General features: G+C 45.3%; 1 protein-coding gene across 2 annotated transcripts in view; it reads left to right on the top strand.

The window, feature by feature from the left end:
- Elk (Eag-like K[+] channel) overlaps window positions 1-22162 on the top strand; it is a 365673-nt gene that overhangs the window by 205586 nt on the left and 137925 nt on the right. For both annotated transcript variants that reach the window (XM_084594747.1, XM_084594746.1), the window contains one exon: window positions 72-154. The gene's annotated coding sequence lies outside the window, so the exon portion shown is untranslated. The remainder of the gene's footprint in view (window positions 1-71; window positions 155-22162) is intronic.

Below are 22162 nucleotides of genomic sequence, written 5' to 3'. Positions count from 1 at the left end.
TCCTCTAAACAAGATTTGTCTCGTTAAGTTTAACTACACTGATTTTTTTTTTATTATTCCATTTACCACAGGAGGCCAGCTGTCGTCTCAAGTGTTCGTACTCGGCCGTTGTTTCCAAGGGCCCCCACAACGGAGTGAGCGCAGTCGCACAACGGTGAATCTCACATGAAGAGCCCTAACTGGGTTTCATCTAATTATCAATTCAAGCTCCTTTATATGAGCGTGTAGGCATGCGCTTCAGCGGTGTGGTGAACCAGAAAAAAAAAAACGCACACAAAGCTGACATTGGGGTGATTGCATAGAATCACTTGAGCGGCTTGGCCCGACAGGAGAGAAAAAAATGAGCCGGGGCACACTAACAAGGCTGAAGACGGCTGATCGACAACATCCATCCACTAAGCCAGCCATGCATTCTTGAAGCACGGTCCAATGGATCTTTTGTATAACGACATGATATGGAACGAAACTGGAGACTTGCTCGTTCAAAAAGAAGAGAAAAGAGTAGAAGGGTCACTGTGAAGCGGTGAGGAAAAAGTGGAAAGAGGGACAGAGAATACAACGGTGTGCCTGACAGCTCCGAAATTACGGTGTAATCCGTTTTTGTGCAAACTCCGCTCACTGAAGCAGGCATGTTTTTTTTTTTCTTTTTTTTTTTAAGACCTCTCGAGTCTATACCCTGCGTACAAGGAGAAGAAGAAAAATAGAGAATAACTAACGTTCTGACGAACAAAGCAAGAGACATGAGAGTCTGAAAGGACAATACTTCTTTCTCGTTCCTTGTCTTCTCTTTTTATATGTTTGTTTCCATCTGTTCCCGAGCGCAGCGCATTAATATGATCTTTCTTTTTTTTTTTTTCTCGAACAACTGTATGATAGAGCATTTGGGTTTGCTCGATGTTCCGAACTTTCCATTAGTTCTTTTGTGCCACGAATGAATGATTAAGTTGTAAATAAGCTTTATTCTCTGTCTGCTGTGTCAAGTTATGGAAGCAACCCAAGAGGCATTGGCTGCTCGCCGCTAACAGGCTCTCTGAAAAGGAGGGACAACGGTGGGAATTAATAGTTATACGCTCAGGCTACACGGGCGTCCCTTCTCATGCTACGCGGCGATGTAATAAACGAAGCACAAACGAAGCGAAGCGAGACACTTCAAACGTCAGGTGCAATTAGTCTTAATTAGAAGAGAGAGCCTGCGTTCGGAGCCACTCGGGGGATTATAGGCTCTACGTTCACCACTATGGGGCCCCCGGAGTCGCCGCGGTGGGGAAACTGCAACGACATTAACGAAGAGTGCCTGAGTAAGAGTGTGGTGTCCGTGTTTTTCGCGGAGGAGTGCGCAACGAGCTGTTTTTTTTTTTTTTTTTTTTTTTTCGTTGAGTGGATAAACCAACGGCATCGTCCTGTGCAAGCTGGCGCAATCGCCCTCATGTATCACCCGCGGAGATGCGCCTTCTTTTTTCTTGTCAATCGGATTACGTTACAGCTCGTCTATTGGCGGGCTGTCCCCCTTCGTGTTGCGCACTTTCTGGGAAGACGCACGACTCGGCCGGAGCGGTGACCCATTTTGCATTCGCCACAAAACCGTGGCCAAGATGAAGGAGCTCCGATCGGAGAACACTGCGCTTGCGGCAACTGGTCTACGAGCACAATGGCGACACGATTCAGTGCACTCAGTCGATTTGTTAATGCAAAGTGAGACGGTGGAATAGAGAGAGAGAGAAAGAGAGTGAGTGAGTGAGAGAGAGAGAGAGAGCGTGTTTGCGGGGGAGGGGGCGCTGCGTGCGTGCGTGCGGGCGTGCGTGCAAAAGGAAGAGCCGGACTACTCCCTTCTTGAGCAGATACTTTACCTAAACTGTCTCCTTGTCCGTACTGTGAATGAAGTGCTGTAGCGAAAGTGAACTGCTGAAAGCCTTATCCGTAGCTCTTCTCGCTCGACAGTGAGCACGAAAGCAAATAAATGGCACAATAGAACCGCTCTGACTAAATTAATCAATTCCAAGCCCTCGCCCCCCCCCCCCCCCCCCCCAAGCACCCACCGCACTCCTAACTAAATAATAACTAGATAAATGCAGAATCCCAGCACTATCCGCAGACTAAAGATCCAGTATGTTATCTCTATGTGCAGGCGCTGTTGCAGGCTCATTAACCGTGGAGCATGGATGCGACGTAATGATGCGAAAGTCCGTATTTCTACTCTGCATGTACCTTGAACAAAGACTCGCATAGTCCCACCGGTAACAGCGCAGGTCAACGCAGTGCGTGATCGCTCTGTATCAACAGTTTTTTTTTGTTTTTTTTTTGTACGCAAGCTTGCCATAAGGCATATTATATAAACTCATGTAAATGGTTTTCCGTGAGGAACCGGAGCAGGCTCCCGCTCTTAGCGTTGTCGGTGAGCCATTTAGAAAAGTCCTCTTCCCTTGTTGTGGTTAGTCCCACTTCGCGCAGAACCTGTGTCCTTGATGCCCTTGTCCCTGCACAAGTCCATGGCAGGTGGCGAACGTCCACTTCTGCAGCTGGTGTGGAACACTTCGGGCATGTCGTTGGTCCGATGTCTGCAGTTGCAGCAGTCAAAATCGACGCTAGGCTCGTGTCTAAACGTAGTCGCCAATGCAGCCCCAAGCTGATTTCCACTTAGTTCCTACGCCAGCAGGTTTACATTACATGGTTCTTATTCCTATCTTTTGCGGCCGCAAAAGCAGAAGTCGCTGTTATGTACTGCCGAGTGGCGTATGACATCTGCTTGGTGCCTAGTTGTCATTTAGTTGCCGACTTTGCGGTGTTTATTTTGGGGTTCTGTGGGAGCAAGCTTCTCCCAGACGCAGAATGGAGACACTGAGAAAATGGTGGGCTCCCTCAGCCTTTTTTATTTATTTCTTTTTTTTTCCTTCTTTCTTTTTTTTCTGTCCAGCATTTTTCTTTTTTCTCGCTCTAATCATAATTTTCTTCCTTTTTCTTCCTGGCGTCTTTCTTATAATTCTATTTCTTTCTCTCTCTTTTCCTCTTTTCTTCATACTTTATTTATTGAATTTTTATTTATTATTTAATTTTTATTTAATTTTATTTATTCTTTATTTAATGTTTATTTATTTATTTATTTATTTATTTATTTATTTATGTATTTATTTATTTATTTATTTATTTATTTATTTATTTATTTATTTATTTATTTATTTATTTATTTATTTATTTATTTATTTATTCTCATGCTCCTGTGTATACCACCTCCCCATCTTTCCTCAGTCGGCCTTAGATACAAAAGCCAATCTTGAGCTCACAAACCACAGGTGCATTCCCGACAAACAGCTGGCTCAGCAGCTTGCTTGCGCTACTGTGTACCTGCCGGACGCCGGAAATCCCATGAACGAGCCGACCACAGGAGACACATTCTGGGCTTACGAGCACGCAGTCCAGGAATACTACGCTTACCAGATATTGGAATTATCTGATTTACCCCCGCTGTACTGAAGCTTATCGGTCCCCGCAGCTCACATCATTCGCCTCATAAAACTAAACCTTCTTCATAAACCGACCAAGCTATATTATTGCCGGTACAATTCGTCACTCCTGTGCTCTAACTGTTCACATACATCACCGATTTGGAACGCCCAACGATACCACGCAGCTCTTAGTTCACTCACCATTCCTTTAGCTCCACCTCCACCTTTCCCCTATGGCTCGCTGACAGGGACCTGACCATTTATTGTAAGACTGTCTAATATAGACGCGGTTTAAATAAAAGTGCTACAGCCACCCCCTCCCTCACCTCTCGCAGCACGTTTCAGATCTCCATCCAGCATAAAGAGCATACAGTGTCTTTCCTCGTTTTCTTAACGTAATCTTCCCTGCAAAATGTACGAATAGCCTACGTGCTAAGCACGCAAACAACAGCTCAATCCCTCCTTCATACTGAAGCGTGCTCCTCAAAACCGGTATGTATACAGCCGTGGTTCTTCGCAAACAAGAGTAATGGCTTCTCATCGCCTATCATTGGAGGCTGTAGCGTATGCGCACTAACAAGTAGCAGCCAGATGTTGCTCAAGAAACGAAATTTCGACTTTTATTGCAATGGTCCTTTGTAGTTACCACGAACGCCATCAATGACTCTTGGAGTCAGATATGTGCAAGTGCTGAGTTCATCCTCCTTGTTTGTTCGTGTAGTTGAAATAAAGGCTTGCTTTACCCAGTAATGCCAGAGAACTTCGATTCCGCTTTCTCGTGCCATGCGAGCTGTGTTTTGGGAGAGTTGCATATTCAGTACGAAACAATTTGAGGTTTGACTATGCTTCTTTGATGACAAGCCCCATTCTTTTCCTTTATTCCTAAATACTTCCAAACGTATCTGAACCATTCGCTGCACGCGCACATCCTGTGCACACGAAGAAAAGTTCGAGATAGGTTTTTTTGGTTGCTGCTGACCGTGGTAAACATGCCTCTGTCAATTCGATCGCATCTCGCGGCTTACGAGCGATGTGGACCGAGGTGTGGCGAGCATTTTGGAGCACGCAATGCTGCTCGGCCAACGGATGCGCTGCGGATGCCGTTAGGACCTGGCTACAGCGTACGGTCGCACAAACAAGAGCCAAGCATAAAACGAGAACGCAGCATGCACGGACCATCAGGAAATTTTCCCTGCTGCACGTGCAGATTTTCCCGCGGGACAGGAACGCTCCTTCTCCGACCAAGGAGCGGCAGGCAGAGTTTCCCTTCTTCCCTCAGAAGCCTCTCTCCTTGTTTCCCTCTGAGAAGCGGCCGCCATTGTATTTTGTTTGTTTACCGGTTCGGCGCTCGTGATGCGCTCGGCTAGCAGATTCCTTCGAGGGCGCATCGTTGCCCGTCGTTCCTTTGTCTCCCATCCTTCCTCTTCATCTTCTTCCGGGCTATCACGATCGCTTTACTGATGTTGTGTTTTCGCTCAGCTCCGCGGGAAAGTACGGGGTCTGTACCGAGTTTGTTCTGTCGTCTCCGGCGTGCCCTGGCGTAGTTTATCATCTCGAATCAACCTTCACGAGCCGTTGTTTCGCCGGGTCGTTTCCCTCGTCTCGTTTACATGTATTTCTCGGTCATCTTTATTGTTCTTTGTTTTCATGGAGTGCCATTGTTTGCACATTCAGCATGTGCATGGCCTCCATTTACAAGGTGACAAAAATTGCGAGGTTTGCCTGGTAGACGGGCGCAAAAGAAGATAAAAAAAGAGGTGGAGGGGGTGAAACGAGAAGTAACGCGAAACATATTCTACCGCTATTTTCTTTGTTTTTTTTTCCAAGTACGGAACATACATCGAGGAAGGCGACGTTTATGGGGGAAGCTCTGTGACGACTGCATCTGTTTTGCTCAGGTAGGAAAATATTAAATATAAGCCGCTGGAGCAAAGAGGGTAAGCAGAAATATTCTTGATGGAGACAAAACAACAGGCCGCAGGTTTTTCGGTACGTTCAGCGGTTGTATAGCTTGTATAGCTTGTACATGTATAGTTGTACATTCAAAATGTGTTTTGTTTCCAGGCAATCCCGTTCGTACAAACGATTAGCGAAATGGCGTTCAAAGATAGAAAGGGGTTAAACTCGCCCTTCGCATGCATGCTTGATTTACTGGTATTGCTTGCACTGTCCCCGTCGGTCTTTTCCAGCGCGTTGTTACTTTTTTATAAAGGGGGGGGGGGGGGGGGGTACAGTTATGTGAAAGCGCCCGGATGTTTTCAATGGACGTTTCTTTCGATAGGGCACATTTCATGTTTCATCGCTTTGCAACCGCGCGCACGCAAACGGCAATCGAATCCTCAGCTCGACGACACTAGTTAAACAAATCACTTCCACCACAGCCGACTTCAAGACCGTTTAACACGTCAATATTTGAAATTTGAATCGTTATTATAGACCGGCGAAAGTGTCGAATGGACCGGAGACAGGTTTCAAAATGCCGGACAGAACTCGGCAATTTTCTTCCTCCCCATGGTGACCTTCCGTGCGTTCACAATCAACGCAACCCGTTTGACGATTCAGCAGCAAATTTTTCAGCCGGCAACCTGTACGATAACCGATTCAACAGAACGGTCACCGGCTGACATACGCGAATGCACTTGTGGCTGCCTCTCAAATATTTGAAGAAAGAAAGAAAGAAAAGAAAAGAAAAGCGACCTCCGATACCGCATTCGCTCTTGCTGATTTCCCAACGTTCCCAGTTGGCACGTTGGCCGTTTATCGAGTTATTGAGCGCTGGACGCGCAAACCTGTCTCCATTAAGAGGATCAAAAAAATGAACTCTAAGCGTCATCTACTGGCTTATAAACCATGTTTGCAAAGCGACACAGACGGTTGCGTTCGCTCGTCAATGTCGCTTGGTATTTAAGTCCAGAAAATACGCGAGCCTGCGAACCGAAATCAACGAGACGAATGCGTACGGGTACAGCTTCGTGAACATTGAGCAATGGTTATTTGACTAATGTGACGCGTATTTTACATTTTCAAGCGTTTTTTTTTTTATTATTATTCTACGCTCCCTCCCCTTTCTTTTTCTATTTCGGAGCAGCTCAAACCGGGGCTTGCGAACCGCCGTCCACCCATGTCATCTCTCATTAAACTATTTTGCGAGCCGCTTGCCGGGGGACTAGAGATAAAAAAGGGGGCGCCTGGCAAACGAGCTGTCAGATCAAATAAGTGGAGGAGAAAGTGTACAGCTACAACAAAAAAAAAAGGATGTATACGACGGAAAAGAAAAGAGTCGCGCTGCCATGACATGTCATTTTGTAACCTTCTAGACACTTCCAACGCGCTTTTCTTGTTTCTTGAGGAAGTCTTAGCAAATCCGAAGCCCTCCAATATGGCACCCCTTTCTCTCTTTCCGCTTTCATTCCCACCTTCCTTTCTTCCCTAACAGCGCGGTCAGTTGTCCACAGAAACAAATATGACAGGTACTGCCCCTTACTTCCTTTCCTGTCAACCAATTATTATTATTATTATTATTATTATTATTATTATTAATATTATTATTATTATTATTATTATTATTATTATTATTATTATTATTATTATTATTATTATTATTATTACTATTATTATTATTATTATTATTATTATTATTATTATTATTATTATTATTATTATTATTATTATTATTATTATTATTATTATTATTATTATTATTATTATTATTATTATCTTGGGCAAGTCTCAGATTGCTCGTGCAGGCGCTTGTTCGAAGCAAGTTTGAGCAATTCCTTTAGTTATGGGCTTGAGGGGACACAAGTGAAAAGATAGATGTTGCATCAGTGCTTCTACTTTTCCCGACGGATCACAGCATCGTGCCACTGCACTGTTTCCCTCGAGGGCGGCTCCACTTGCAAAAAAAAAAGCCTTCTTACACTATGAATTCCACAGGTGCAGGACGTCTGGACGGACTCTACAAGCTACTACTCAAGGGGCGAATTCCAACCTTCTGAGGAGTGAGGAAAAGCTCGTTAAATTTTTTAGATACTTTGGCCATTCGATGCGACGAGATTCACCTTTTATTAATAATGTAGCGTTGAGAACGTGTAAGTAGCAAAACACTCTTTATCTCTCAAAATCTCGATGAAAACGAAATTGGGATGAAAGATTTGTGAAGGTAGACTGGTGTTTAGAAAAAGTTTTATTAGGCATTAGACGTTCACATTAGGCATTCACATGAGCGGCGACCAAAACAGGAAATACGCATGATTAACAACAAATGAAAGTGCACATAAGATGCATCCTAAGGAACAAATACATCAAAAATCAGTATTTACATTCAGAATAAAATTTGCAGTTCGTGATGATGACATATACAACAATGAATGGCAATATACATGAAGGCATAAACAGTGTAGAATAATTTTCCAAATAAAATGGTAGACTGGAACCTGCAGATATACATACAAAATGTACGTAAAGGGCACTTGAGCGGTATACTGTTATACCTTTAGGAATGTTTACGTTTGTATATGCACGAATATTTAATTTCCATAGCTAGGTATGCTTATAGTGTGTGTTTTGCTGCTCCTCGAAACCGATCTGCAGCGCTGCGTTTGTGCGAAATAAAATGACTTGGTTTTGTTTTGGGAGGTTTAATGTCGCATCATTCGAAAAGCAGCCGCCGAGGTCAGGATTCAATCCCGCATCCTTGGGTACAGCAGTCGAGCGCCACCGCGGCGGGGCGAAATAGAACATGCTTGTCCATTAAACAGGTCTGATGGAGACGACGTGCGTGCGTATGTGTGCGCGCGCATCTGTGCGTGTATGTGCGTGTGGGCGTGTGTGTGTGTCTGTGTGCGTGCGTGCGTGCATACGTGTGTGTGTGTGTGTGTGTGTGTGTGTGTGTGTGTGTGTGTGTGTGTGTGTGTGTGTGTGTGTGTGTGTGTGTGTGTGTGTGCGTGCGTGCGTGTGTGTGTGTGTGTGTGTGTGTGTGTGTGTGTGTGTGTGTGTGTGTGTGTGTGTGTGTGTGTGTGTGTGCGTGTGCGCGCGCGCGTGTGTGTGCGTGCGTGTGTGTGTGTGTGTGTGTGTGTGTGTGTGTGTGTGTGTGTGTGTGTGTGTGTGTGTGTGTGTGTGTGTGTGTGTGTGTGTGTGTGTGTGTGTGTGTGTGTGTGTGTGTGTGTGTGTGTGTGTGTGTGTGTGTGTGTGTGTGTGTGTGTGTGTGTGTGTGTGTGTGTGTGTGTGTGTGTGTGTGTGTGTGTGTGTGTGTGTGTGTGTGTGTGTGTGTGTGTGTGTGTGTGTGTGTGTGTGTGTGTGTGTGTGTGTGTGTGTGTGTGTGTGTGTGTGTGTGTGTGTGTGTGTGTGTGTGTGTGTGTGTGTGTGTGTGTGTGTGTGTGTGTGTGTGTGTGTGTGTGTGTGTGTGTGTGTGTGTGTGTGTGTGTGTGTGTGTGTGTGTGTGTGTGTGTGTGTGTGTGTGTGTGTGTGTGTGTGTGTGTGTGTGTGTGTGTGTGTGTGTGTGTGTGTGTGTGTGTGTGTGTGTGTGTGTGTGTGTGTGTGTGTGTGTGTGTGTGTGTGTGTGTGTGTGTGTGTGTGTGTGTGTGTGTGTGTGTGTGTGTGTGTGTGTGTGTGTGTGTGTGTGTGTGTGTGTGTGTGTGTGTGTGTGTGTGTGTGTGTGTGTGTGTGTGTGTGTGTGTGTGTGTGTGTGTGTGTGTGTGTGTGTGTGTGTGTGTGTGTGTGTGTGTGTGTGTGTGTGTGTGTGTGTGTGTGTGTGTGTGTGTGTGTGTGTGTGTGTGTGTGTGTGTGTGTGTGTGTGTGTGTTATACTACCAAAAATGGGAGTTCCATCAATGCTAATCATTTCGTCTTTTTGCTTAAGATACGAAAAAGTCTTGAAACAAGCGTCCAAGGTAGATCGCAGTGTCCCTGGGTGAGTTGTATTCGGCGAGCCCACGCTGCGCTATAGTTAGCTGGCGCAACTTTGTTCTCCTTCCGAGCCATTCGGCGCAGGACATACGGAAAACAAACAAAAAAAAGGCGCTTGTATTACCCGGCACCAAATTTTCGCAACGCAGAAGGAACTGGGCCGGCTCAACATGCAAGCAGGGAAATTGAGGCTGTTCTTGGGCTACTGCCGGGCCGGATGCGAGCGGCACGCCCGCAATTTTCTTTTCCCTCTTCTTTTCTCCCCTTTTTTCCCCACCGATCCCTGGCGCCTCGGAGAATTCCGATCACGACAGGAATTCGCATCGTTATCTTCGAGCTCCATCCTCTTCTTGCTGCTCGCCAAAATTTTGCTTGTTTTGTCTTCACTTATTGCGCCACGGTTGTTCCTGGTAAGAGCAGGGTAAAAGCCAAGCTACAGTATGCCAGTGTAGAGAGCGTGGTATTCACCGTTAGGCGAAGCAGCGTGTAATGAAAACATATCAAAGAACGGAGCGCTTTGTTGAAAACAAGCCTATATACACGGCTATCACTTACCTTTTTTGTGTTCTTTATTTACTGACTTGTTTTTAAACCTTGTGTCTGAGCCGCGAGAAGAGCCGCCTCATGCGAAGCGCAAATTGTCTCCATGAGATGAAACAGGGAGAGGCGAATGCGAAGCGAGAAAATTTTATTCCGTTCCTTGGCGCACGAGTGCTTCATTCTGTAATATGGGCGTTGCTGCGTTTGCTTTTTTTGGCTAAGAAAACGAGGTTCTTCCTGTTTTCAGGCCGCGCAACTTTTTCGTTCTTTTTAGTGGGAATTTCCGACGTTCAAATAAAGCGGAAAAATTGAAGCAAAACATTTCGAATTAGGTTGCCACCAAGGCCCAAACTACTGTCGCTCCGGGCATGTAAGTGTCGATACGCCAGCCCCCTTACGCCTTTAGGGAGCTTTACGGTCCATCAGAAGTATATCGCGAAACCGTTAATGTCTACATCTCTTCGTCGCCTCCTAATGACTTCCGTTAGCATTGCTTGGCATTCCAAGGAGCGCAGTAAGAGCGCCATTTTTTATATTCTTAGATGCTTTACCTTGAGATTTCTTTATATATCACTCTATTGACTGAACCTCTAGTGTGTTGTTCTCTCCACCCACGAGGTAGCCTCGAGTAGCGGTCTTGTTATTCCTGCTCACACAGCGAAAGAGAAACTAAGTCTCCATAGCAAGTGGCATTAATAACGAACATGATAAACGTTTGAGCCCTGCTTAAAGGTTCCACGGGTAGTATTAGTACGAACACGCTGTCACCCACGCTGGCTTTGCCGCTCAGACTTTTGAATTGCTTGCCAGAGGAGTTACAGTACATGCTTTTAGGAAAGCTACGAGTAGGGGTTAGAATTTCTCGCTGCAATTCACTCAGCGCTTCTGGTACGTTCACATCAAAAGTACGGCAAACAAATAAGTGTGCACAGGGAGCGTCTTTCTGCTTTTCTGGAAAGTTTTGTGCCGAGAATGCACAAAGCGCATTAGCTTTTCGTACGCCGCGACCACATGCACAAGTGGTGGCGACTATCATGGGAAGCGGAAATGCCATGCATTTCTAAGAATGCTGGCGATTCACTTCATTAGTTTTAAGTGGGGCTTCGAAGGAATGATTAAGCTGTGTGTAAGTAAAGACGTCCCAGGAAGGAATCGCCCCTAAAAAAGCAGGTCCCTAGGATGTTCCCAAGGCGAAAATTGGCCCAAATAGTGAACCCTCCCAAAACTCACTTCGCAGAACAATTATAATAATAATGTACTTTTGATTGAATATTTTCCTGGTTTGCAGAAAAATATAACCACTGTTTATAATCTGGGTCTTCTGGCTGCCTGACATGCTTACTAGAACTGGAGAAGCAACGGCGAAAAAGCATCGTGAAAAAGCCCACCGCGGCATGCAATGCCGCTAGGTTTATAGAGCGCGCGCTGCCCTGTTCTTCAGCTGATTAAACACTGATTAAGAAAGGTATAATTGGATGGGCGTAGTACTATCTTGAGGAACCGATCACGACAAAACTACTCCCTGAAACGGCCTCGTCGATCTTCCGATGACAATCGTAAATCCCTGTGGTGGCAACGGCGCAGAATTATTGCTGCACTACCAGTGTTGCAGAGATGCTCTGCTAAGGAAGGCAGGCCGAACCGCAATCGGTCGTTGACTTTGAGCACCCTCTAGCACTGCTCCAAATGTTCGACCCATAGAAGCTATTGGCCTGCACGCCCTTACTTCCTCAAGGAAAGCGAAGGAGAGGCCGCTGTCATCATATGCTGCGCAGGTTATACCATGGAAGGTCACACTATGAAACACTTCGACAGACAATGTCGTTGAAGCGCTGAACGGTCCGCTGGAGTTATTATTGTGTGTGTGTGTGTGTGTGTGTGTGTGTGTGTGTGTGTGTGTGTGTGTGTGTGTGTGTGTGTGTGTGTGTGTGTGTGTGTGTGTGTGTGTGTGTGTGTGTGTGTGTGTGTGTGTGTGTGTGTGTGTGTGCGTGTGTGTGTGTGTGTGTGTGTGTGTGTGTGTGTGTGTGTGTGTGTGTGTGTGTGTGTGTGCGTGTGCGTGTGCGTGTGTGTGTGTGTGTGTGTGTGTGTGTGTGTGTGTGTGTGTGTGTGTGTGTGTGTGTGTGTGTGTGTGTGTGTGTGTGTGTGTGTGTGTGTGTGTGTGTGTGTGTGTGTGTGTGTGTGTGTGTGTGTGTGTGTGTGTGTGTGTGTGTGTGTGTGTGTGTGTGTGTGTGTGTGTGTGTGTGTGTGAAGGCGCCGCATCAATTTGTTGTCTGGTCGCTTCTAAACAGATGAGTGGAGGCGCTACAGCATACATTATTGCAGGTCGTCGCGGAAAAACGCGGTCTACGCCGCATTGCATAATAAATACAGCCTGCGGAAAAAAACGACGGTGGGAAATGAAGATACATTATTCACGCTAAGATTATAAAATTAGATGTCCAAGAAATATCAGTATAAATAGGGGGTATAAGAGTAATTCACCCCTGATAAGCCGGCAATCGAGGCGAAAAGGTCTTCATATTACAATAAATTTGATTACATCCGTCTGCTTGTTTCCCGAAGAAGATTTTTTTCTTTTACCAGATACGCATTTATAGGTTTTACCCGAATCGGCAATAGCTATGTAGGTCTAAAGTAGCCTGTTACAAGGCGCGCACTTACGCCTTGAGTATTCGCTACGTCTTTCTCTTGCATCATATGATGTCTTGTGGTTTTCGTTAGGCACAATAGTTTTATCCTGTCACACGGTTCCAAACAGCCTATTTATTCAAAGGTAGATTTTTCTTTTATAATACATGCATATAACAGCAACTGTCAGAGAAACTGTAATCCTTCAAATGTGTCCTGATGCCAATAACGCAAATGTTATAATGTTGAGGAGGACGTTGAAAAAGCAATCGAAGCATTTCTGCTCTCGATTTAGAAGAAAGAAACACCAGATCACTGCACAAAATTGAGAGTTCGTTTATCTTATATTGCGGACGCATGTCCGATAAGGGCAGAGAAACAATATTTGCATTTCGCAACGGTTCTTCGAGGCCGCCCCTTAATTGTGCTTCCAGATATGTTTTTCCAAATTTTGTTCATTGAGCGCGGCGGCCACCACACGGGCTGACGGAGGTCTCCACTCTCGCGTCCTCTTCCCGTTGTGATTTCATATATATATATATCTTTGTGAGGTCGGCGGACTGCAGTCTCTACATTCTTGGCATGCACGCTTATTTGGCACCAATGCAAACATGCCGTGTTTATGCAGAGCAACACATCGCGGCCGTCTCTTTGCGATCTGATAGGCGTGGTTATGGCAACGGTAAGCTCTTTCGACGGTATCTTCGTTTTACTAATTGAACAGTGTGGCTACTTTCTTAAATACTCGAAAAACGCGCCAACTTATAAGCAGCGGCCGCATTTTAGACTTCGAATATTGTAGGTTTCGAAACGTACTGCTTCACTACTGACATTATGCTAATGTGAGAAAAAGAAAAAGACGTGATTCTAGCTTTATTGCACCAACAGCACACTTTGAAGAATGTTCATAGGTCTGCCGGCAAATGAATAGATTCTGTGGCTCTTCCAATAGTGTCTGCACGAATCGTCACGTACTAATTATACACCAGAGCCCATACCATCACCTCTACAATTATCGCTACTTTCGCCTATATATGATTTCGAAAATCGAAATATCTTTTGTAACAACACTTTCGAGCAAGATTACCTATGCTTAATTTCTCTGTTTCTGTGTTGGAGCCCTAATGCACGTCCAAAATGCATACTTGCAACAAAGAATGTAAGTTATAAATTCATAGCTATTGGGCGACAGGGAAAGCTAGAATAGTTTCCAAGCAATCGTTTTACGCGCGCACTTTTTGAATTAACGTAAGCAGTTGTGCATTCTCAGTCTCATCAAGGTGGAGCTTTTCCATTTCACTTCGCTGTTTACGTGGAACCCGTGTGGCGGTCACTTCGTCGGTGTCACAGACAGCTGCCAGTTTACAGCACCGCAGTGTGCTTGCGTGCCCGGCGAGCAAGGATAATGTCAAAGCCGTGCCGTCCCTGGGTTACCCTAGTTTGAGTAATGACCGTGCATAATTAGGTCAAGCACCGAGGTGAAACGGGCAAGGTCACAGTGACATTCATTAACGGGTCACTGCTGCGCTTTGTACACGGTGGTTACGGCTTTTATAAACTTGCAGCGCTGGGCGTAACGAAGGTATGATCGGCGGTTGCCACACCGCTGCCTCTGAGAAAAAAAAAAAAAAAATTCCAGTTTTCTAGGAGTGCCCCACAAGGCAAGTGCCAAATACGCTAATTCATCACAGATGTTTGCATATGAGTTTAACTATCTTGTGGCGCAGCATCAGGCACAGTACTGGTTTTTCCGTGTAATGTCAAAGTGCAATGACTCAAGAGTGGAACTTTGTTTCCAGCATAATGTCGAACAGTTTATGCTTGTTTGAGATTCCCTGTCACCGTGTGCATGCGTGATACGTTTTAATTATAAAACGGTTCGTTTTACAATTCTTTCTCCCATAAACCGCACGTTAGCAGAGAATTTTACTAATTTTCTCATTGTTCTCTTATACAATACAGCGGCGTTAAAGGGCGGTGTGAGCACAAACAAATATAAGAGATGTGACACTTAAATTTTTATGTAAAGCGCATAATGCTTTACTCATTGTCTCTGCATCGCACAGTGCGTCAATGAAGAGACGGGGTCACGCATACAATCAATTGCCATCCATGACTGACACTTTACTTATTTTAACACTTCTTAACCACTATAAAGCATGCAGAGTTTCGTAACGCACGCCGGCAGTGATGTAGGGCCGTCTATTTTAAAGAAATCAGCTGCTTTTGCACACCGTCTATGGAATTCTAGCTACTCCAGAAAAATTCTAATAAAGTCCCTGCACTCTTACTGTGATGTTCCGGGCCCCGCTTCCCCCATTGGCTAAACGTCGCCATGAGTTTAGATCGCAACGTTCAAAAAGCGAGGGCTGCCAAGATCTTGGGGGCCGTCGCTTTGTGAGCTTTGTGGTCTAAATTCATAGCAAGGCGTGGCCTACTGGAAAGCATGCTCGGTGGGACGAGACGAATATAAAAAGGTTTTGTTTCTAGAAGGCGCTCCTGATTCGCTCATCAGTGCTGGCACAGATAACAAAATGTGATTAAATTTCTTCTGGAAACTGCAAATCAATAGAACGCACTAATATGCGAGCAATGGTATAAACCCAGGCATAACTTCAATGGGGGCTGGTTTTTTGTACAACCTGATCTATCTGACGCCCCGCAGTAGGCCAGGCATAGTGAAGTCCGCAGGACAGTAGAGATCCTCTGTTCTTCGATTAGTCTGGTGTAATTCCTGCTGTCGCACGTTAAATAGCACAAGATGGTTAAAACCAACTATTAATTGAAGTTAAGGGTAGCCATGCTTCCGAAAAAACCACCGGTTACACTTCATTAGAAAGAATAAAAATTAAGAAAAATATTCTAGCATGAGGGCAGCCCTCCGTGGTACGTTATCATATTGCTCCTAGTCTCAGCGCAGAGATAAAAAAAAAATGAAAAGTGAACTCGTTTCCACGGCCATCGACTAAACTGTCGTTAGAGTGTATATTTCGGCTTCGTATCTCACTGCCAGAGGCTGAGACAAGCACTACAGTTTCTCCATAAATTGCCCCTATTGGTGTGCACTATGAGCATAGGGCGATTCGTAACCGAGTTACGTATAGAGACACACAAAACGTCTTCAGTTGTGGGCGCCATCGCAACGACACCTGTAAAGGCACTTTTCCCGAGTGGCGTCCGATACTCCAACTCACCTTTACTTCGTTTTCAGAGTCGTTTCACCCAGCACAGAAATAAAAGGGTGGTCGCTCTTATAGGCATGGCTTTCCTAATGCAAAATGAAAGAGAAAGAAATAATGTATGCTCCTGTGGACAAGCACTAATGCAATTCTAACGCGGAAGGAACGTTTTGCTGGTATGTGCAAGGTTCTTTCCTATATCTCTTCATCATATTCGCTCACCGTCTCTCTTTTTCCGTATGCTTGCCTGCTTCCCGAGCAACCCTAACAAGGTTTCAGTTAAGTCGGCGAGGTTTGACCGTCCTGTTCAAGGGCCAGCGAGGCGCGGTACAGACTAAATCCCTGCTGCCCATCCCTGGCCATCAGGGTACTGCATGTAATTACTCGACGAACGATGGCAAAAAGACGGTCGCGGCATTGTGATCCCCCTGTACTTCCGCCGCGAGTTCTCGTCAAATAATAGCCGCAGGCCTCAGTGGATGAACGATGGCAAACCCACGCTCGCCCTGCGCCTTATACTTTTGCTCCCAATTTTCTCTCCTCTCGCTCGATTCGTTTTCGTCGAGTCACAGCCGCCGACTCGCGCTGGTCGTTTCGCCGACTAAATTGGCTTCTGGTGACTTCATGGCGCACCGGCTTGGACGAAGAACGTTATAGCTCGTGTCCCCACAGAAAACAAGATTCTTTTCTTTTGTCCTTCTTATTCGGTTTATGTCCAGCAGTCGGAAAACGCAGATCAGCTTCAGCGGTTTAGCCAGAAGTCTCGGTGGCCTAACCCAACGGATAAAAAAGAAATTTTACGAAATGGTAAACAAAATTTTCGTATTTTTTAATATTAAATCAGGAGCATTACTACTCGCATTCCTGCATTTCGGTAAGGTTGTCGTGAAGCCCCCTTCGAGCAACCGCTTGAAAAGAAACTCTCGCTCCTCCTCCTCCTCCTCCTCCTCCTCCTCCTCCTCCTCCTCCTCCTCCTTCTTTATTTTTTCATTTACATATATTGTTGTCTCTCAGAGCGAGTCATTACAGGAGTGGGTACATACGCAACGATCACAGCAAAGCAACAAGTGAGCAAATGAAATCAAACAAAATAAACACAGTCACGGGATATAAAAGTATCTGTTAACAAAAAAATACTATAACATATAGTTTTGTAATTGACTGGCAAAATCCTTATGCGGCAGTGCACCTCCTCACATCCTCCTCCTCCTCCTTCTCTTCGTCTTCGGGCCACTGCGTTGCCCCGCCGGGGTGGTGCAGTGGTAAGACGCCCGACTACTGTGCCGGAGTTCCCGGGATCGAATCCCGGCCTCGGCGGCTGCGTTTCGATGGAGGCGAAACGAAGTGGCGTCCGTGTGCTGTGCGATGTCAGCGCACGTTAAAGATCCCCTGGTGGTCGAAATTACTCCGTAGTCCTCCACTACGGCCCCCCTTTCTCTCTATCCACTTTCACTCCCACCTTCATCCCTTCCTTTACGGCGCGGTTCAGGTGTCCACAGAGCAAGTGTGACAGATACTGCGCCTTTCCCTTCCTATGAACCAACCAACCAGCAATGCACTTCTTCTTCGTCTTCTTCTTCTGCTACTACTACCACTACTACTACTACTACTACTACTACTACTACTACTTCTACTTCTTCTTCTTCTTCTTCTTCTTCTTCTTCTTCTTCTTCTTCTTCTTCTTCTTCTTCTTCTTCTTCTTCTTCTTCTTCTTCTTATTCTAGCTACTGCGTTACATCAATGCATCATCATTTTTTTTGCATTTAATGCCATTTTTCGCAAAAAATACTAAATCATATAACTTCTTTCTTCGCGTGCTAAGCTGCCGCACTTTAATGCTGCACTTCGGATTTTGCTTCGGATGTCGTCATCCTCAACGCTTTCATCTCATCTAACAAAGCTCCTCTGATTACTCAATTAAGCCTCCTCCATCCCAATTACAGCCTAAAGCATCCATTAAATACTTAGCTAAAACTGCGCAAAATGTGGCACAGCAAAGTTTAACACAGTAAAACTTCGTTAAACGAATGCTAAGCTTAGCTTCTGAGTTTATATGCGTGCTTAGCCAAGGCAAGCCGCCGTTATAGCTTTTATTCACTTTTTTACAGCACAACCGTTCTACTCTTAATAGAACATTTCCTATTTGAGCGTGCGTTGGTGGTGTTATTGTGCGTATATTCGAAGCTCCTGATTCGCTCTCAAATTATGTGTGTGTGTGTGTGTGTGTGTGTGTGTGTGTGTGTGTGTGTGTGTGTGTGTGTGTGTGTGTGTGTGTGTGTGTGTGTGTGTGTGTGTGTGTGTGTGTGTGTGTGTGTGTGTGTGTGTGTGTGTGTGTGTGTGTGTGTGTGTGTGTGTGTGTGTGTGTGTGTGTGTGTGTGTGTGTGTGTGTGTGTGTGTGTGTGTGTGTGTGTGTGTGTGTGTGTGTGTGTGTGTGTGTGTGTGTGTGTGTGTGTGTGTGTGTGTGTGTGTGTGTGTGTGTGTGAAGGCAAGAAGCCAACAGTCGGCGAGGCCAAGGAAAGCATTGGGGATTGTACTTTGTCTTTTTTTTTTATTTTTACTTCGATAATGACATAAATTAGTAATGTAATCTGCTTTAGGGGAAAGAGAATTAAACGCAAAGTAGAAGAAAAAACAACGTGCCGATGGTGGGAACCGAACCCGTGACCTCCGAATATCGCGTCCGGTGCTCTTCCAACTGAGCTACATCGGCCGCTGTCCCCCTTGCTACTTTCTTGGGTATTAATGTTGTCTGTATACGAACCTTGAGAGTCTTCATCAGCGCCACCCTCAGCCATAGCGGTGGACGTGGAACGTCCTGTGTTACCGCCAGCGTCACGTAGAACGTGATCAAGAGCGAGGGCGAAAGTTGTGCTAGAACCCTCTTACGCTACCTATGGCTTCAAGACTGCCAGAACTGAGACCCCCGTAAGCTAGAAGCAGATAAATGAAGGGGAAAATGAGGGCGCTCGTTATACTACATGAAGGAAAGAAGCCAACAGTCGGCGAAGCCAAGGAAAGCATTGGGGATTGTACTTTGTCTTTTTTTTTAATTTTTACTTCGATAATCACATAAATTATTAATGTAATCTGTTTTAGGGGAAAGAGAATTAAACACAAAGTAGAAGAAAAAACAACGTGCCGGTGGATAGATGCGATTCGGAAGTTTGCTATATGATCAAACCGGTGCAAGTGGCAAAGTTATTAGGAAGGATATGAGAGAGTCCTTTTCTACGCACTGCGTGCGGTCAAGTTGTCATGATGACGATGACTATCAGAACAAGAGTACTGAGCCAATAAAGTTATAAAAACCTAATTTTAACCGAGTCTAGCAGAATTTCAATAATAATAGGCCACCTAAATAAGGTTAGTTTCTTGCTCAAAAGTTCCTGTAGTTCAATTAGCTACTGAGGTAAGAAAAATGTCATTTCGCTCATTTTATGTTCACTAGCCAGGTAACCGTTCCTTGGCGCTTATCTTGGTAGCAATTTTGAATGCGGGGCAATGTTCCGCAAATGACTACAGTGGCGTTTTGCATAGTGGACATTTCGCAACAGCAGGAAAAATCCGTTCTATAATTTGCCTTTCCACTAGAGGTTCAGTTTCTTTCTTTATTTGTTTGTTTCTTAGACATTTGCCTAAAAGGAGACATGGCTGAGGCAATGGCTTAGACATGGCCTCAGCCCCCTGGTACTTTTTAAGAGTTCAATCAATTTTGTAATGTCTTGTTTAAATAAATGATACTTAAAACTTACACTTTTTTTTAGGGCTAATCCAGGAGTGAGTTTTTAGTAGTTGGCTGAGAATGATATAGGGATATAAAAGAGGCAAAACTGTGGCATTTATTCCAGGAATGAATTGAAAAAATGAAAAGCAATTTTAAATGTCATAAACATTGAGCCGTTGTTGTTTTACTGAGTCTTGGTTAAGCTAGAATTAAACGCCCTACAATTTCGCTGCGAGGTTATTAATTGATTACCACCATAATGGTAGAACAGCACAGATGTGACCGGCACAAAATGTTAACAGCTAAGCTGAACCGCACTAATTGGAATAAGTCAATTCACCGGTACATCCAAAAACATCGCTTCTCGTAATCAAGAGAAGCAGTAAGCACGAAGAGTGTTTTATCAGGGACGCAGCACACTACTTGTATATAGTTAGTAGGCCGCAATCTTTAAACGCTGGTCCTAGTGCGGGTTACTGAAAAGCACAGCACATCCCACTGGACACTTGTGGGTGCGTCCAGTGGTGACAGAGGGAACTAATTAGAGCTCTTTACTGGCCATGCCAATGGATGACGCCACGGTACGTGTGATACATCCTTTTGGTATGCGCACGAATTGTGTGACAAAGAAAGCCTAGTCTCGTTGTCACCTCGCTCATTAATTATGAGCCGCCAGGAAACCACTTATATCACTCGTGCTGCAGGACAGAGCGTAGTCTCATTCGCTCCACGCTTTCGATTCGCTTTCAGGGAGACTGAAAAGACACTTGCTGACGCATGCGCAGTTCCAGTGACCGCGCAGCATGGAGGCACCAGGAGGGTGACACACTTGCTGTTTACGCTCGCCTTCGTGTTCAGAATCCGCTGGTTTTGTGCCGGTCTTTCCGTTCTGCCACCATATCACCGGTGGTGGACTGACAACGAGAGCTGAAAGCGCTTCATGATTTGCAAAAACAAAACGCCGTTTACCTTCGATCCCGGCCACCAAACCATCACATGTCACGTTAAGGGCGAGACTGCGGTTTTAAACCTTGCGAACCGCTACATTTAAGCACAAGGCAAGGTGACAGGGGTCGCCGCTAAACAACGGCGCATCGCTCAAAGCTGCCCGCATTCGAACTCAAAGTGCTGCGTCGGGCAATAACGCCAACGGAAGAGGCCCGCATACAGCAATCGCCTCTTATAGCTCTTGTCATCCATTCGGTTCGATCTGCCGACGACCCTGGAATGAAAATTCGATCGCGCCGTAAGCGGGCCGTATTGGAACTCGGCTGCGACGCTATTGAACGACAACACCGGTCCGCGGGCGTTGAAGCACGCAGCCAGTAGTGGCAAAACGCACCCAGTTTGTACACTCTGTGCGGCCGAGTCGATCGGTTTCCAGGTCTTGATCGCTAGACATTGCCTTCTGTTCCTTACAGGTCACCTCCTTGTTTCTCGCTAAAAAACAGCTTCTATGGAGCATGGGCTAGGTGCCGCTTTTTTATATACGAGTGCAAAGAGTAAAACAGTGAGCAACAAATCTTCCATTCGGCAGGACGTGCATGCCGGAGAAGGCATAAAAACGCCTAATAATGGGCAAAATCGAACACTTTTCCGATTTTGCGGGTGTATACGTTATCTGTGCACGTTGCCTAAAAACTTGACCTTAGTATTGCAAATCAGGAATTGGTTTCATGAAGATATTAACAAGGGCATTTACAAACCATCCTATGATTGCCCGATGGCCTGCCCAAACAACACTGGTCACAAATATTCGGCAGCGCACCCGCCGCAGCCAGTACCGCCTAACAATTACGTAAGGAAAGGGTTTGTTGCTCTTTGGTTTAATCCGGTTCTCTCCGCTTCTTCTGCCCTCCCTTGACTTTATTTTATGCAATGTTTCTCTTTTTGTACATGTTTGACTTGGCATGACTGTACCCTATTCGGCTATTTATTGTTTGACTTAACTTTTGCACCGCTTTATTTGGTAGCATCACTTTGGTTTTCTTTGCTTGTGAAGGCTTTGCACTGCTGCACATTACGTTGCACTCAGTGCAACCAACCCCGTGAGAGCTGCATTACTGAACATCAGCCATTTGTAAAGTCGACTAACATGAATAGACAAGCAGTGAAAACAAAAAAGCGCTGAAAAGCAAGACAAAATTCATATCTCTCTCCCTCTGACGTAAGTGAAACGCAGCGCGGATAATAGAAAGCGAAGGGTGAAGTCATGCTTAATATACCGTATGAAGGAAACCAGTGCCTAACGGCTTGGCTCTCAAGTGGTTAGTTTAGCTGCACTAGCAGCAGAAAGTGCCGGCGTATTATCGAAGGCCGACAAAAAGCAGGCAGCCGATCTACCGTTATAGGCGCATTGTTACTTGTAATGACCTGTAGGGTTCAGGGCTCTGTTCTACATCGAGAGAAAAATGGTTTTTCTTCACCGTTGGTTTTCTTTTTTTCTCCTTTACGTTTTGTTGCGCTTTTGTTTTTCGTAGAGGATCAAAGAAATGCTTTGGCTGTTCGCGAAAAGCAAGCATGGTTGAACAGGAGTGCGCGTGGCACATTTAGTTTTTCCTGTGCTTACGATGTGTTCTGTGCAATTTTTCTTGTGAATTCCACTGCCCTGTCCACAAGAGCCGCTTGAAAGGAAAGAAACTGCGGGAACATGAGGCGTTGCAGCAGGAACAGTTTTTTGCGAACTATTCTGCAGGAGTTTCATTACTCAGGCTTGACAGGAACACCGCTTCATCCAGAGTAGAA

Source organism: Amblyomma maculatum, chromosome 2, assembly GCF_055883805.1.
Source record: "Amblyomma maculatum isolate TAMU_Amacu chromosome 2, ASM5588380v1, whole genome shotgun sequence".
Classification (NCBI taxonomy): domain Eukaryota; kingdom Metazoa; phylum Arthropoda; class Arachnida; order Ixodida; family Ixodidae; genus Amblyomma; species Amblyomma maculatum.
This window is presented reverse-complemented; position numbering and strand designations above follow the sequence as displayed.